The 12,451-nt window shown below is 34.7% G+C and overlaps 1 protein-coding gene across 9 annotated transcripts in view; it reads left to right on the top strand.

Annotated features, from left to right (window-relative positions):
• The window catches only part of klar (klarsicht), a 326,898-nt gene that overhangs the window by 310,746 nt on the left and 3,701 nt on the right, over window positions 1-12,451 (top strand). The gene's annotated exons all lie outside the window — the stretch shown is intronic.

Genomic DNA, 12,451 nt, shown 5'->3' with positions numbered 1-12,451 from the left:
TGACCATGTCTTTGACACATACAAACTTTTCTTATTGCTTATAGTCTGCGGTCAAATTGAGAATAGATTCAATATTGTTTGTCTTTATTAATATTTGTCTAAAGTGTAGTCTTGGCGAAATCTGTGATTATAGAATTATAATAGTCTTTGACAATAGGATCATAATAGTGTACAAACTTATAATTTCAATTAATTATAGTCGAATTTCGACTACCGGGGGACCACTAGTTTTTATTATTACATGGTAGTTCATAGACATTGCAGTATGGGATGACGGCGCCCGCTTCGAGATCATGTTAAACGGCCGTCTGGTGTAGTGGTAAGTGACATGGTCACTACACAAGGGGGTCGCGGGTTCGAATTCCGCCAAGGGAAGATATTTATATGATAAATATAAATGTATTTTCTAGGGCTATGGATGTATATTAAAAATATGTATGTGTATAATAAAAATCTTACATTTATTTCCGTTATCTGGTACCTGTAACACAAGTTCGTTACGAACTTATCACGGGACCAGTTAACGTGGCGTGATTGTTAGTAAATATTTATTATTTATTTATTTATTTATGTTTCAGTCTTCAAGTCTCATTTGCACTTTCTAAGGGTTGCTCCAATTATTCAAACAAAGACGCGTGACACTTTCGTGTGCAGATATAGACAGGATGACGGTGCCTGCTGAAATGCCGTAAAGCAGTAATGCGTTTCGGTTTGAAGGGTGGGGCAGCCGTTGTAACTATACTGAGACCTTAGAACTTATATCTCAAGGCGGATGGCGCATTTACGTTGTAGATATCAATGGGTTCCGGTAACCACTCAACACCATGTGGGCTGCGAGCTCGTCCACACGTCAATGCAATAAAAATAAAAATAAAAAACCTTGCTCTGGTAACCGCAATCCGCATGATAAATGAGAAGCCTTACATATCTAGGCTTTAAGTTATACGTACTCGGCTAACAAAGAGTTGAAATCCTAAGGAAAATAATATTAATGCCTTCTCTATGGAATTACATCCCTCGGACACAGCCCACTGAGTTTCTCGTCGGATCTTCTCAGTGGGTCGCGTTTCCGAGCCGGTGGTAGATTCTGCGAAGCACGGCTCTTGCTAGGGTTCGTGTTAGCAACGTCGTCAGGTTTGAGCCCCGTGAGCTCACCTACTAGTCAAGGTTACGCTGAAATAACCTCTCAAGGTTCTCAGCTTAGGTAGGCTAAAAAAAAAAAGAAATTAAAACAATTAAAAATATAAATTCGATCGCATAACTCAAAACTTCCGAATTCATTATTGCGCTAAACAAAATTCTCTCACTATTTTTGTATAGAAATAATACGTAAACAACTTTGTTCAAACCGTAAATAAATTATTTATTCTGTACTTGACCCGTGCTAAGCTCGCCCACTCTTCTTCGCCCACGTTTCGCTTAATATAAGCTGTTTCCTCAGCCAGAGCTGTCTATAAAATTTGCACCTACTGACACTTTGAATTAAATACTAAATTCATGTGCAATATATTTGAAATCCTGTTTCCAATTAAAAGCTTAATGTTTGTATTACTGGTTGCTGGGCTTACGGGCTAACATCCTATTTCTGTCTTGAAGCATCGCGTGTATCATTTTGAAGAGCGGAACAATCGTTGTTCTAATGAAAATGATCCCTATTATGATGTCACTTAACTCTACGAATTACTTAAGATTAAGATGGAAGATTTCCACTCATCCACAACGAATTGCGTTAAAAAGGCTGATTGTTGCGTTAAATTCCTACTATTTGTTTTAATAGCAGAAACAAATGAAACAGAACAGAAACAAAAGCATGATATCATAAACTGTTTTATTAATAAAAGCAACTCGAAAAAAGTAAATTAAAATGTATTCAAACAAATGGCATAGTCCAACACTTGTCTTATTTTTGGTTCGCCTCTTGGCGAAGGCCCTGCCAAAAGTTTGAATTTGAATACCATTGTAGTTCTTCTTAAACAACTTCTCGATACAGCAAAAACTCTTTTGCTATGAAGTTTATTTCATTTTCCCAACTTGCATGTATTTTTCCACAACTATTTTCTTCTCTTAAATTCTCTGGCTCTGTACATAATGGCATCCAAATATCCAACTAGTTATACTCACAAAATACACCGACGGAAAAGATAAAGAGTAGATAAAATAGCTTATTTATTATTAGACGCATCTGATAGCTTTTGTACTATATATTACAAAGGGTTTAAGAAACAAGGGAGACTGTAATATTATATTAATCTCAGCATAAAATAGGCTCAACGTAAACATCACAATGTAGGATACAAATAAAGGTCTGAAATGCGAACTTTTAATTTTTTTTGAAAGGAGGCGGGTACGCCTTCGGACAAAATGAAGTAATGAAGTTGCACAGCGGATGTGACCTGTCATCATTACTGAATAGAGTGTACTCTGTCTAAATAAATTAACGTTTGTCCTGCTGAAACTAGAAAGGCCTCCGGGCCACCAGTAATCCTTCAGTCCAAAAAAAAAAAACAACGCTTTCAACTTTATATTTCGTTATAGAGTAATGTAAAGCGAAGTATCTAATGACGCCGCTCTTCACTCGTGAACGAAGACTTTGGGATGAGTGATTTTATTGTGTTACATGGCTGCACCCGTTCACCTTTTATATATTATCGGACATGAGAACCTCCGTTCTTAATTTCTAGAATGGGTGATTAAAACCAGATATTACACGAATAAAATATTTATAACACATCAAACCATTTGCCGGTAGCTACGAATAAAGTATGAACCGATTATAAAAATGTTTAGTTAACCGTTTTCCATCAATCAATACGTACGAAGCCCGAGGCAAAGATTAACAGACTCGCTTGCTTCGCTGTCATTCAGTACTCGCCAACACGAGCACATTCAATAGTTAAATAAGAACATTTCTCAAAACAAAATCTATATATTAATACGTGAAGCAAAAATTTTGTTTACGAAAATTGCGTGGACAGAGGATATGAAATTTTCCACACTTATACAGAATATAGAGAAGAAGTGCACAATGCTAATATTTTTTTAAAAGAATGCATAAAAGATACATTAAATCAATAAAGAAAACATTACACACACTACATACCATGTATTTGACGCACACACGTAAGCATACTATTTATTGTCAAACTTTTGTTCTTGACGTCTGTGGTCAAATTGAGAATAGATGAAATATTGTTTGTCTTTATAGTGTAGTTTATTTATTTTTTATAGTGTATGTAGCCTTGGCGACATTTGTGATTATAGAAGTATAAAATACAATCATAATAGTGTACAAACTTACAATTCCAATTAATTATAGTCGAATTTCGACTACTGCGGGACCTCTAGTACGGAGTTAATATTTGTGAGGGTATTCGCGAGTTGATTCGGCGGTGGTAACCATGTGACAATCTTGATGTTTCCAATACTACATACTGGTATATAATAGTATACAACTACCAAATTTTTTGTGACTATCAAACTGTGGTTTAGTTTTTCCTTTATAGTTCATTCATTTCATTCGTTCAATCGTATATTTAATTTTATTTATATTTACTCAGTAATTATTAATTAAACTTAAAAATGGATATTGTGTACTGTATCTTGATAAGATAAATCACATTTTTGTTTTCTTCTTTTTTCTGCAATGTTTTTTTGTTCAGTAACTTCTCATGTACGGGATCAGAACGTCTTCCGAAGTATATTATTACAGTTACTTGGTTAACTTTAATTCTTGTAATTCGACAAAAAACTTAGTTTATATCATGAACTACAAAATGCCAAGCAAAACTTTGATTTATAAATTATATTCTTGGATAAATATTAAACTGTTTCGATTTTATTGACATAACCTTTTAATAAGCAAGAAAGTTTTCAGTGCATATTTTATAACACAGGAACTGATTGCGTGAATTGAATATTAAATTTTAATGAATTCCGTCACGTAAGTTAGACTAAATTGACACCGAACCGGCACCGTTGATAATAATATTTGATACAGTTGAACTGTAAACAGTTGATACAGTGATTATATAATTAAAGGAACAAATTGAGTGATTTAAATTTAGAATTTCTGTCACAAATTTGACAGCACACACATGTCATATTGACTTTGACAGCTGTTACGAAACGCCATTAGCACGATATAGAGATAATTATCTAAAAGAACGATGATGTAAAAGCAAACCGCTTAAACAAGTTTTTCGAGAGTTTCTTAATAATCAATAATCAAGCTTCGTACTTTACTGTAAATCTATTGATTTTGTTGGTTTTTTATGATTTTGTTTCAAAAATTCGTTAAATGGATTATTGTTTTATTAGCAACTATGAAGCTCAGTCACGCTTTGCTGTTACTAACGATAAAATATATATACATGTAATGTATGGGCATTTAATTAGTTTAAAAAAATACTTAGTTGATAAAAACTACGAGTACTTGCGTGCTGTTAATTCTAGGACTAACGTATGTATGAACCTATGTATATGTCAGGAACTTTATTTTTTTCGGGCAGAGGTCCAATCACATACATGGGTTTACGCGCCTAGGAGGCGCGATATGCCAATAATCTAGCCTAAAGTGCAGCAATGACTCTTAAGCAGAGTTAGTAAATACCTACAAAAAAACGAACGAAATAGGAAGTTTGAAAAATGAGTTTTAAATGCGTTGAGTTGACCTACTGCAACGAAATGAATAGCTCATTTTAGAACGACTCTTTTGTGAGTGTTCGAAATTTCAGGGAGATCCGTTTAGTTTCTTCTAAAATGAATCGCAAAAGATGACCGAATGTACTGGAAAGAAGTGGCTAAACACTGGTAGTGAACGAAATACATACATAGTTTTCATTGTTTTTTTTACAAAACGTCCTATGAACTATAAAAACCATGAAATTATAATTCCACATGTTTGAATACATACACTTATGCCTTAGCTATATACTGTAAGAAGTAGACGCGCAAATTTTTAATAAACAAATACCAAAACAGTAAGAAATCAAAGGTCGTTAATTTCCATTGGTATTCCATATTTTAATTCTTATTTGAAATGTATTACAATAGCGAAGAAGGTCGTATAATGCCAGACCTAGTCTGTAATCATTCCATTATAGTCGAGGTCGTGAATTACTCCCGATAGCCTTTACTATCAGTACTCTGTAATTGACCAAGAGAGCTAAAGCATCGCTATCAGTTTCTTTAGTATTTTATCTTCGGGTAAAATAGCATGTATCGTATTGTGAATCATAAACTGTGCACCTAATTGTTCGAACAAAAACCTAGTTTTTCTCAATTCTTTTGCTTTGTGTATTGTTTAGTTTGTATTGTTTTTTGCTAGGTAATGTATATTCGGTGGCACGCTTTCCGTCAAAACTGTCCGCAAAATCGGGGTCACCTTGAATTCGCTTCAGTAAATTGACGACTACCACATAAGTCTTCCTTATTAAAGGGTTATTTTTCAAAGAACAAATGCAGGAATACGTTTGGTATATAAACAAACCGATGCTTCTGAATTTTGCGGTAATGTCTGCTTTATCACAATTGCAATAAGTGCGTTTTTTAAGACCAGTAGGAGTAGACAAATATAGAATTGCGTTTACCAACCAGTCAGTACAGATTTGCAGCTCAGTTTGCTTTAGGTCGTTGTAATAGAAACGTTGTGCAATAATTTCCTACTGCAAATAGCTTGTGAAGGTTGTCTGATATTGTGGTGCAAAATGTCGTGCAGTTGCGACCTTGTCGCCTCGCTGGCTCTCGGGCATGATCAACGCGATATTTCAGTAATGGATTACAACTACGTGCCGCCCTATCCAGGTATTTTGTGTTTTTTGACGTTACGGTATTTCGTATTCCATTTATTTCATTTACTTCTGATTTTGCATCCATATTACACTCATTAACATATCATTTATACTAGAATTAAATAAAAATAATAACTACAATCTCGGACTAAAACAAAATCAATAATAATAATAATAAAAACAAAAAATCAATTAATAATAATAATAAAACAAAAACTCAAAATTAACATAAAAACTACCTTAACCTAAAGGCTTAATAAGTATTAATTTTCCTTGGGACTAGAGTGCGAATTCTTTACGTTGCTCAATTTAAAAGTGAACCGTAAAAATCTTTATATACATACAAATCCCGTGTGTATTATGTCTAGTAAGATTCTATATAACAGATATCTTATATACTTAATATCAATCCAACCAATGAATACTCAGACGTTAGTACGGCGGCTTTGTTTTAAAAAAAACCCACACACTAATTGGCAAGTGTATTAAATTTCATACGAAATTAATCAATAGTGCAGAGCTATAGATCCGGAATCCATAATCAGTGATTTTCAATTTTATTTTATCATCATTATGAAATGAAAGAATTTCTAATCAGATACGGAACTGATAATATATTTATTTCTACCAAATGAAAATGTTATGCAGCATGCTAATTGAACATTTATTTATGAAATATAGCGATATTATAAAAGATATATAAGACAAAGTAAAAGTATAAGGACGCAAACGCAATAAAGTTAAAGGATACGCACTAATTGATTAAAACCTTAAACCGGGAGAGAAAGTGAGTGACACTTTCTGTCCTGAAAGTAGTGAACGAAACTAAACTTTCACTCCTGGAATGATGTTTTTTCTGTTCTAAACAATTCTAACTTAATTTGAAACATAAGCAAGCAGTTTGCTATTATTGCATGAATATTGTATTCACAAGTGCTAACGAAACGTGCGTACATAGGTATAACTTTGATAAACTTGCCAGCAAAATGTGGTACGTGTCTATATTCGATTTTGAGAAAAGAGGCACGCGCACAGAGGCACTTACATACAACATAAATATGATCATAGTAGTTAATTTATTTATCAAGGCGAAATTTACCGTAACCTTTCCAAATGCATTTCAATTTTAAACGTAGAATGAAATCATCATGAGTCGTACCTACCGCTCGCTTCACGATTTCTTTGCTTTCACTGTCCCAAGGATGTAGATTCACCGCGTTTAACCAGTTTAATCCTTATACGAATAACGTATTTCGAAACACAAGTCAGCTTAAGAAAAATAAACATTCCCAAGACCAACCAAAGAACTACATAAAATCATTTAAGAAAGTAAGAAATTGAATAATTTATTTAAAGTGATATTAAAACTTGCATAGTTTTATAATATTAAAGTCTATAATAGCTATAAACGATTAACATCAAGACGAGAAGAAATCGACTGTTTTCTTAAAACACTTTCCACAATTACCCGTAGATTTGTAATGAGAAATAAAGTCATGAATGTCGGTATCGCAAATTGGTATCCGTTCTCGCGAAATTGTTTGTTCCATATTCATCTGTACCCAATTGAAGATGATTTCGTGTAGTTGCCTTTATCCGCTGTGCAGTAGATCCTGTTTGGGAACTGTGAGAATATTTTAATACCACTTCGAAAAAGAGAATTTGTTTATACTAAACACACTATAAGTCAAACGGTATCAATAAAAGCTACACCTCTAGAGCGTCCCGATACAATTTTGATTAATGGTATTGGACCAATCATAAATTTTCACTAAATATTTGTTCGGTATGAAAAATTCAACTATTCCTAATCATTCTAGTAACACATGATGCAAAAGCGTTATAATAATAGCCAAAGCAGATGTCTAGACTTGTGGAATCTTCCGAGTGCATTGACTTCGGTAGTAAATTAGTCAGATTATGTGCAGGAACATCACAGACAAGTTCGTGACATTTAGGGCGCTATTTTAGCCATTTCCGACTCCAAATTTAGGTATAAAGTGTGATTTACAATATACTTCAATGAGAATGTACAGATTACCATAATTTAACTCTCACAGGTAAATTGGCTGTTTTAATTACTTTTAATAGATACTTTCAATCTTGTTTTGGATAATTCGTATTCTTACTTATTCTTGCCTACATCGGTCCCCAAATCGGATACACTTACATACACCCTTGTGATTTAACATATCACATAATAGTTCTTTTCATCTTTGTATTCAATCCATGTTTTTTTTTTAATGATACATATCGACAAAAAGGGCGTGTTTTAAGACCCTATTGCTCACCATTTTGGGTGACGGCCTTCACATGGTGATATCTTTGGGCTTCGATAACAACTTAGTGGGTGGGCCGTAAACTAGGGCAAACGAATATATGCCCAATAAAAATGAATTAAATATAGGTTCGGCGTTTTAGAGGTACCTGTGGCTTGCAGTAAACCCGTCTGCCCACTTCATGATAATTCAAGGATTTATGTAACATTCCAGCCATATTCAGTTGCTATATTAATACATCTAATTAAATTTGTATACGTATATCATTAAAAGCAGCAACCGTCTTGTAATCCTCTTGTATAAAATAACATTATTCAATGCAAATAATTTCCCTCATCAACTACTCAAGTTTGTCGAAATTGAACTAGTTAATTATTATGCTTTTACAGAAAAAGTAATCTCCTTTCTTATTACGTAAAAATGTTTATAAAGTTCCAAGCAATAACAATTTTACCAATGTCTTCGTTATTAAAATTCGATTCTATAACACTTTATAAATCTAATATTCTATTCATTTTCGGAAGTTTATGTAGCATTTACCAGATACCACTACGCGTATGCTAGCAAAACTAACTTGCGTTCTCCTTTGAAGAATCGATTTCCCGATATACCAATGCAATAGAAACCTGATGCTTTTTTTTGTCCTACTACTACTACTTTGAGATGCTGATAGCCTCTCAAGGCTATTTCAGCATCTCCTTGACGTGTAGTTGAGCTCACGGGGCTTAAAACGGTGTTGCTAACACTGGCTCTAGCAAGGGCATTGCTTCGCAACCCACTGAGAAGATCCCGCGAGAAACTCATTGGACTGCGTCTATGGGTTAATTTACTCGCCGAGCCCTTCGTCGCAAATGATGGGTTCGGCGAAGACGGTGACCGGGGTCATGCTTCAAGAAGAGTTGTGCCATCCACAACTTAATTATTCCTTACGCTCTTTTACATATTTAAGCTAATAAAAATCTTCCCTACGACAACCTTGCTGTATGATCCACTCGTTCGTTGAGCTTTTAGTTATTTTTTTTTTTTGGACAGTCGTCCGAACCTTTTACGAGGCTTCCGCACCTAAGGGGGCGCGTGGGGTAGGTGATCAAGTCTGGAGCAGTGTCGAGAGCAGACCGCAGACCCAAGGATGTTTTAGGGCCCTAGAGATATGTTACCCTGTCAAGTACCTACTACGAAGTTTGAATCAGTATGCCGAAAAAATACTTGATTTTGGAAGTCTGGATGTCAACAATTTTGTCTCGTTTCCAGCATCCATAACTGTGCTGCTACTACTACCTACTAAATATGCAAATTTCGTACTAATATCATCATCTTCTATAATCACCAGCACCTTTAAGGCCGGCTGTACATGCTCGTCGAGGCACCACGAGACAGGCCGAGGGACAGTGTGTACATGGCAACCTCGTCTCGTGGCTTTCTTTCGCTCTCGGAAGCGTGTCGGTTTTTTGCGCTCGAGTCAAAGGGTCTGGGAGACTAAGGGAACGCGCGTGTACACACTCGTTCGTTTTGGTTGTCCGCCAACTGCGTCAGTTTCTTCTAGGTCCATTCCAACGGGCATCCAAAGTGCAATTCATACAACGAGTGTGTACATGGTGTGGTCTCGTGTCGAACCTCTACGTGACGAGCGAACGAGAGACACACGAGACGAGTACCTACAGCCGGCATAAGAATGTACTAATGGTTTAATGGTTTATTCTTATTTATTCGGCACCGGCTTTACGTTACTTAACTCACAAAAACTCAATACGATGGAGATACATTGTGAGCTTATAAACATACAGCAATACAAATGTGATATTCTAAATTATTTTTGTCGTTTACAATCTATAGAAAATTAATAATATATTAATTATTAGCAGCCGGTGTATTTTCCGAATGTTTAACATGGTTTTTGTTTCCCAAATAAATAAAATTACTGCTCGCAATCCCGCCATAGTTCTTCATCTGACTGCCCTAGCAAATAATCTTTTACTCGTACATTTCAGATTGAACATCAAACCTTTCTGATTTCGTTGACAATATGTTAAGTAGACATGTTTTAACGGTTTATCTCCAGTTGGCTCCAACTTGTTTTTCGTCCGCTCTAAATAGATTACAAGAAATAATACGTACCTTCAAAGAGTTAATGGCCATACATTCCTTTGTGCATCACATTTCGAACGCCAAACGCCGTTATGTCTTTAAAACATTCACGTTATTAATGTGATCTACATATGTATCTTAAATTTCAACAATATTTCATTTTTATTGAATAATAAAATCATTTACTCTCTTTTTTAAAACTATTTTTACTTTTTAAGCTCGCATTTTTATTGTTATTACATTTTTTCCGACGTCTCAAGTCTGTGAGCACGGAAACTATAAAATATAAACATACTATCTATTATTTTCCATGTCATTTTATATTATTGAATGATAAAATAAACTTTTCCATTACTGCACCGGTCTAAAAAAGCCACAGTGCCGAGAAGAACCTGTGAAACAAACTCAGCAGACTTGCCTTTTTACATTTTGATTACGGAAGATAACACAAATTAAGGCATGTAGCGTACATTCAAGTTATCTCTTGTTGCATAATAATATGCAATCTTCTTTGAATTTCAATGAACATAATATGATTATGCACGTAATAACAGTAACGAACAGTGAACAAGCTTTGTGGGGCCTCGCTGCAGAGGTGGAATCATGTATACCTATATCTACCTAAATTAATATTTTTTTGCATAAATTCGAGATGTGATGATACAAGGCCATGTTTGTGCTCAAGACTCATAATGTGAATATCACCGAGTACAAAAAGAAACGTTGTTTCTGCCTACACAGTGCTGTGATATTGCACAGTGAATTAAACATAATTTCGATATAATATTTCTTTACATATCTATCTTCTTCTTCTTCGTCGCTTTCTTCATTTCTGAAGGTCGTGTCCCTGAAACTTGACCGTTGCCTGTCTCGTGAGCTGTTTCCATCTCGTCCGGTCCTCAGCTGCTCGAATGGCGGTTGCGACTGGCAACCCAGTTAGAGCGGTTACTTGATCACACCAACGGCTAGGTAATCGGCCGCGGGGTCTCTTTCCTTCTACTTTGCCCGTCACAATCACTTTATATATTATATATTTATATATTATATATATTATATCTATATTATATATTATATATATTATATCTATATTATATATAAAAATGAATTGCGTTCGTCGAATTCGTTAGTCTCGCTAAAACTCGAGAACGGCTGGACCGATTTGGCTAATTTTGGTCTTGAATTTGTGGAAGTCCAGAGAAGGTTTAAAAGGTAGATAAATATGAAAATGCTCGGAATTAAATAAAAATAACAATTTTGTTATTCCTTTGATGAGTTGCCCGTCGGACGGATTCCTTTTGTTTGTTTTAAGTTTACTTTACGCGAAAGTTTCGGTATTTTATTTATCGATTGAGGCACCACGAAGTCTGCCGGGTCAGCTAGTTTATAATAATAATTTTAGTGAAAAAAAACTTGTAGTTTTGAATATGAAATCGTCATAATTGTTTCGATTTGAATAATAGCGACTTATATTAAGTATTCTATCAATCGCAGTAGTAGCCAAACCACCTGGTATTAAACCAAATATATATTAACCGACTTATACATTGCATTTCGACCTAGATACATCCACCAGACGCATCGCTGCTCGTAAACAAACCGTATTTTTAAATAATTCACGTTACTATAACTTTACATATTCTCGTCGAGTGTGTTTTAGGTTTTCCCCATTTCAAATTCATTATCTTCTAAATATTTATTCGTCAAAAGATTGGAACTGCTGTTGTAATCAATGAAGACAATTTTCATATTATACAAAAAAACAATCGCAAGCTATTGTTATATACAGACCTGGATGACCGGTTTTTTTTTGATAAATTGTATTTTTAGAAATTATATTTAAATACGAATTACATATTGATATTATATTATATAATATTATTTGTTATTTTCTTTCAATTAAAAAAAAAGTTTATGTTTAAGTTGATTATCGATAAAGGTGATTATTGAAAACACGAAAAAAAAAACATTTTCTGAAAATAAATAGTTGCTAGATCGATTTATCGCCCCCGAAATCCCCTGTATACAAAATTTTATGAATTTTATGAATATTTTCTTTTTTGCCACGTACCATCTGGCTTTGGAATGAACTCCCCTCCCAGGTGTTTTCCGAGCGCTATGACATGTCCTTCTTCAAACGAGGCTTGCGGAGAGTACTTTATGGTAGGCAGCGGCTTGGCTCTGCCCCTGGCATCGCTGAGGTCCATGAGCGACGGTGACCACTTACCATCAGGTGGGCCGTATGCTCGTCTGCCTACAAAGGCAATAAAAAAAAAAAACATTAGAGCCGTTTCCGAGATT

The sequence above is a fragment of the Bombyx mandarina genome, chromosome 07 (assembly GCF_030267445.1).
Source record: "Bombyx mandarina strain Sakado chromosome 07, ASM3026744v2".
NCBI classification, from domain to species: domain Eukaryota; kingdom Metazoa; phylum Arthropoda; class Insecta; order Lepidoptera; family Bombycidae; genus Bombyx; species Bombyx mandarina.
The sequence above is the reverse complement of the archived record's forward strand: the minus strand, read 5'-3'. Positions and strand labels throughout refer to the sequence as shown.